The sequence below is a fragment of the Coffea eugenioides genome, chromosome 3 (assembly GCF_003713205.1).
Source record: "Coffea eugenioides isolate CCC68of chromosome 3, Ceug_1.0, whole genome shotgun sequence".
Lineage (NCBI taxonomy): Eukaryota > Viridiplantae > Streptophyta > Magnoliopsida > Gentianales > Rubiaceae > Coffea > Coffea eugenioides.
The window spans coordinates 21,830,634-21,836,857 of record NC_040037.1 but is presented as its reverse complement, the minus strand read 5'-3'; the positions used below and the strand labels follow the sequence as shown (position 1 = coordinate 21,836,857).

Below are 6,224 nucleotides of genomic sequence, written 5' to 3'. Positions count from 1 at the left end.
TAATTACTTATTTATTTATTTAATGTTTTGACAATGATTTTTAGTCTTAATAATTTTTTTATTTTGTTACATGTGGGGGTTAGTAAGTTATGATTTTGAGTGAGGTGTGTGAGGAAACTTTAGTGAAAAGAGGGAGTTTTAATGCAAAAACGTGATTGTTGGGGAAAAAGATATTTGGAGTAAGACACCATGAGAATTGGACAAGTGGCACACTGGGAATCAAACACTTTATAAGACTTCACCTACTAAACTCTTTTAGTTCCTTTTTCAATTTCTTGTCTTCCAAGAGAGAGAAAGAGAGAGAGAGGCCAAGAACTCTTAGAAAGAAAAGGGGAGGAAAAAACTTCTCCAACTCAAGTTCCAATCTTGCTTGGAATTGTGGGAAAAAGGAAGGAAAGACCTTGATTACTTCACTCATCCTTGGTTTAAATTTGGAAGGACATTTGGTAGGTTTGTGGGTTGATTTCATCTTGTTTGGTGGATCAAAAGATGTAAACATGCTAGATTACCTTTTATGTTTAAGATAAGTTGATCTTGTAGGTTTTGTGAGGATCTAGAAATTTTGCTAATTTATCTAATTTAACTACACGGTACTTTATTAATTTAGTCATCTATTTGGTTATTTATTGATTTGATGATGATTATTTTGCCTTAATATTTTTATTAAATTTTACATGTGAAAGTTAATGTGTGGGGTAAAATAAAAATTTCCTTTTTAATGGGGTGTAAAAGAAATTTTTGAAAAAAAAGGATGACTTTAGTGCAATAAGATAGAGAATTGGGACACTTGGAGTTAAAGAACTCTAGAAGATGACAAGTGTTGGGACACTTGGAACTAAAGAACACTTAGTGAATATCTGTGATTTTTCAAAATTGACTGAATTTTCACACCTGCTCTGTTTTTCTACTTGATGAGGCTGCAACTTGAGATTGTAATTTGACTGATTTATGGATAGAATCTTACAAATATGTATTCTAGAAAATTGTAGCCCTTTGAATCCATTTTTCAATTGTATAAAGTTATAAATTTTGGACTTAAGAAACTTGCGATACGATTTTTCAAACAATGTCGCGCAAAACTGGAGAAAATTCTATTTTCTAAACTTGTTCTTGCTTCTATTTTCAAATTTAAGTTGGAGTTGTTAAACCATTTTAACCTTGATTTTATGAGTGGAATTGAGATTTAAATGAAAGGAAATGAGTTTTTTCAAATCATTTTAGGTCGGGCAATTTCTAACTTTGTATTTTGAAAGTTTTGTTCTAATTTCTTCAAACGTTTGACTATAATCGATGCTCTTGTGCTCTAAATGACTTTTGCAACATTGATTTTGTAAGCACATGAGATTTTCTCCTCGATTGCAGCAGGAAAATATTATATTTTGATAGGTTATACGAATATAAAACTGGTAAATTGATGCATTTTCTAAATGAAGCTTTGAAACCTCAATTTCTTCATGTATTTTGGTCTTGTATTGCTAGTCTTTTAAGATAGTATATAACCACAGGACTCAAGAGAGTTCAAGAAGATGAATCGGGGTTAAAGTGAAGGGTTGCAATTGATTGGTGAATGTTCCAATGCATGTTATTTGATTATGCATGACTTGAGAAAATGTTATTACTTGTTTAAGTGCTCTCCTTTGAATGACATGCGAATAAGTGAATGACTGTTGTGATTTTCTTGTCTTGCTAATTTGCTATGAGTGCAAGTTCACATTGCATGAGTGCGTGATAAATGTGCAAGAATGTAGGCCGATGTGTACTTTATCGCATCGGCTAAACTGAGCTTAACCATATGCTGGCACCCTATCCAAGACCCGCCATTTGCGAGGTCGGATCAGTTGGACAGCTTTGGGTTTATAACTTACCAATGTTAAGTGCAAAACTCAAAACTCTTTACCGAAAGGACTTGAGTTCTATGTTAAATGTTTAATATTAAATGAGGGGATTGTTAATTTTTCGGAAGGCATAAGGTGAATGTTAAATGAGGGGATTGTTGATCTTTCGGAGGACATAAGGTGGGAGTTCGGAGGTTATAAGGTGGAAAAGTGTAGGGGATTGTTTATTGATAGTTATAAGGTGAATGTTGCTCCCTGTGAGCCCCTTATCTTTTTAATGTTCAAATTATTGTTCATTCTTGTATTTATTTGAACGAATGATTGAATGCACGCATGAATGTTTTTGTTTATCAAGTATTTTACATTGAAAGATTCCTATTTCAATTAATTGCTCCCCTATCAGTTTCTAATGTTGAGAATCGATTTACTTGAACCTATATTATTTGGAAAAACGTGCTTACATGTCAAATTGTGTTATTCTCTTATTGGCTTGTTTACCTGTAATGCTCACTGAACTTAAGTTCATCCCGCGTTTTATTTTCCTTAATAGGATTCGGATCCGAGAGTGCTCAAAAATACTGTTGGAATGTTTTAAGAGACTTTAAATTTTTATTTTAGTAGAAATGACTGTGATGTATATATTTTTGGGTTGTAGTTAAGATTGATGCCGAATGATGAATCGTTTGTTCGCGAACATATGTAATAGCTTTTGGATGTATGTAAATATTATTTTGGGGCGTAATGAATATTATTTTGGTCAGTTTAGAAATTTCAATTAATTCTTGCTATGGATTATAGTGAGTGATAAGTGAATATTTAACGTATATTTTGTACAAGTTTGGCATGAACTTTTGGTATGTTTTGAGAAGATTAAAGCCATATTTGAACTCTTTTGGTGATAATTAATTAAATATTGTTTAAGTGTTCAAAATTTGATAAATGAGTGGATTAATGTGAAATTATGAAGGATATTGATATATGGAATTCATGCACGAGATGAAGGAATTGTAAGAATTGTCCTGAGGATAAAGTACAAGAGAAACTAGGAGTAAAAATGAAGAATAAGGAAAAGAAGTAAAAAATTGAAAAATGACCAGCACGGATCCGAGCTCGGATCCGTGTGAGTAAAGGACGATCCGAGCCTTCGTCTGTACTTCTAGAGCAGTATATCCGAGGACAAACGATCCGAGCTCGGATCCATCAAAGAAAGTCCTCGGATCGATCTTCATCCCTCGGATCCGAGGTTCGGATCTGCCTCTCTCTTCAGCAAGTGGCATAGCCGTTTTTTCTCAATTTTCACACAACTTTTCAGCTATCTTGAGAGAGAAAATTCGGTGGCACTTGCTTCTGCAACAAAAGAGAAGACCAAATGAGTTATTGACTAGTCAAAACAACATATCTTCTGACTTCCTTTACAAAATCTAAGTGGTTGAAATCATGAAGGAGAAAAAAAAAAGTCTTTCTACCACCTTTTATGCAGAGACACAATTGAGAAGCTGGACATCACCTTACGTAGCTAGTTTTCCTTCTTGTAACTAGTTTCTCTCTAGCTAGAAGTTCTTGGAGAAGCATTTGGAGTTTTCACTTGTAATCATTTTGTACAAGAACATAGCAGAAATTGGAGGGCTTTACCATCAATTGGCTAAACTTTCTTTTACCTTTCTTGTATTTGTACTTTATGATGTTTTGCATAAATAAACTTGTGAGTTTGATTGTTAAATCATTCATGAGTAGCTAAATTCTTAATCTAGGGAGTAGATAAAACTTATGGCTAAATGAGATAAATTGAATGTGATTTACACTTGTTATATCTTGTATTAACTTGTCTATTTGTGTATGTAGTAATTACTTGTTATTGCTTGATCACCAATAGCATGTTTATAGTTGTTATTGTTCAATGAGAATTGGTAGTAACAATGGAAACACATGAGTAGAGCTTAAGTTGTATGTACATGAAAATAGAGATACATTTAAGTGAATTATTTAGCATTTCATGAAAGAAAACAGAGTAGTAGTAGTATTTCACCATGAAAATAGGGAAAATTGGACTATTCTAAGCCATTTTATCGTGAGAATGAAGTTTGGTAATATTAGAAATGAATCCCTGGTTAAACAAGAATAATAACAAGAGGTAAATTTATTTATTTGTGTTGTTTATGCCATAGGTGGAATCTACATCCCTAGATTTATCATAGAGTGAAAATGCTCCATTTGCAATTAGCATTTGCTAAACTAGATTTGTAGATCAGATTTATAGAAAATAGCAATACGATTTCTCTGTTCAAATTCATTCATAAGTCTAAATAATAGAGAAAATAAAGACCTAATAATTGGTTAATTTGCTCCTTGTGGGATCGATCCGATACATACCCTACATTACAATTTTGGCCTGTATACTTGCAGTTAAACGGGTATAAGATCGGATTTAAACTTGTATTGATATAAAAATTCCGTCAAGTTTTTTGCGCCGTTGCTGGGGAGCGGCAATATTAGGGTCTAATCATCTCTATTAATTTAGATATTTTTATTATTTTTATTCAAGTTGTTTATAGTTGATTTTAATAATTAAAACTGTAAAATTTCTCTTATTTTTATTTATAGTGTATGCACCGATCAAATCAAGAAATTGCACTTTTCGATCTTGAAATTGAGAGGACACTACGGAGACAAAGGAGGAATACACCACATCAAAAGGAACAAGAGGTTTGGCAGTCGATAGAGGAAATTTTGATAGAATTACCATTTGAGGAAGAAATGGCGAAAAATGAACCAAATAGGCGAATTCTACAAGATTTTGCTTTACCGGAATCACAAGATTCTCAAACTAGCATTGTAAGGCCAACGGTAAATGCTAATAATTTTGAGATTAAACTATCACTGATTCAAATGGTACAACAATCTCAATATGGAGGCAATGCTACCGAAGATCCAAATTCTCACTTGTCAACATTTCTTGAAATCTGTGATACAATTAAGTTTAATTGTGTGAGTGATGATGCAATTAAACTTCGATTGTTTCCATTTTCACAAAGGGACAAGGCCAAGGTTTGGCTACAATCTAATCCTCCTAACACTTTTACAACTTGGGTTGAATTAGCTAAGACTTTTCTTAATAAATTCTTTCCACCTGGAAAAACTGCTAAACTCAGAATGGATATAACTAGTTTCTCTCAACAGGAAGGAGAGACATTGTATGAAACTTGGGAGCGCTATCGGGAATTGCAACAAAGATGTCCTCATCATGGTTTACCAGATTGGCTAGTAGTCCAAATATTTTACAATGGTTTCACCTATCCAACAAAGACGCATGTAGATGTGGCAGCTGGAGGAGCTTTAATGGGAAAGACAGTTGAGGAAGCTCAACAATTGATTGAAGAAATGGCTGCTAACAACTACCAATGGACAAACGAACGAGATAATACAAGGAGAACCGCAGGTATGTTTGAAGTAGATACCTTGAATATATTAAGTGCAAATATGGATAATGTGGTTAAGATGCTTAATAGGCAAGTTGGTTCTAATTCTAATCAAGGAATAGTTGTTGCATGTTGTACTACTTGCGGCGGAAATCATGATGATTCTATGTATTCTAATAGCGAACAAGTTCAATATCTCAACAATTACAACCGTCCACCCCAAAATAATCCATACTCCAATTCTTACAATTTAGGATGGCGTAATCACCCGAATTTTGGATAGAAAGATCAAGAGAATCAACAAAGACCAGTTAATCCATCGGGTTTTCAACCGAAGCAACCACTTCCGGAGTCTAAACCAGCTTGGGAATTAACAATTGAGAAGCTGACAAATGTATCAAATGATAAAATTGAAAAGCTAGCTAGTGCCATTACTCAACGGTTTGAAAGAATTGAGGGAAGAATGGACCAACTCACCAATATATATAGAAATGTAGAGGTCCAATTAGGCCAAATCGCTAATGCGGTTAACAATCGAAACTAAGGGGATTTACCTAATAAGACTGAAGTGAACCCAAGGGAGCATGTGAAAGCCATAACCCTCAGAAGTGGTAAGGAAGTAGGTGAACTACCTGTAGTTGAAAGTGAAAGAAAATATGAACGACGAGAAAACAAGCAGTTGAGCAATTTGGGAGATGATAACAAGACAATTGAAGGGAAACAAAAGGTGGAAGAGTGTGAGCCGTAAATAGAAGAAACAACACCAATTCCTCCACCGGTGCCATTTTCTCAAAGATTGAAACCTTCGAGAAATGACAAAGAATTTGAGAAGTTTGTCAACATTTTCAAACAATTACATATTAACATCCCTTTTGTTGATGCTATTTTACAGATTCCTTGATACGCAAAGTTTCTCAAGGAGATAATGACTAAAAAAAGGAAGTTAGTAGATAGCGAGACAATTGCATTAACG

The 6,224-nt window shown here is 33.9% G+C and overlaps 1 non-coding gene across 1 annotated transcript; it reads right to left on the bottom strand.

Annotated features, from left to right (window-relative positions):
* Positions 1–4,976: 4,976 nt before the first annotated feature.
* On the bottom strand, positions 4,977–5,083 carry LOC113767246. Its single transcript, XR_003467962.1, has one exon. It is a non-coding gene; the product is annotated as a small nucleolar RNA R71 (small nucleolar RNA).
* Positions 5,084–6,224: the final 1,141 nt, after the last annotated feature.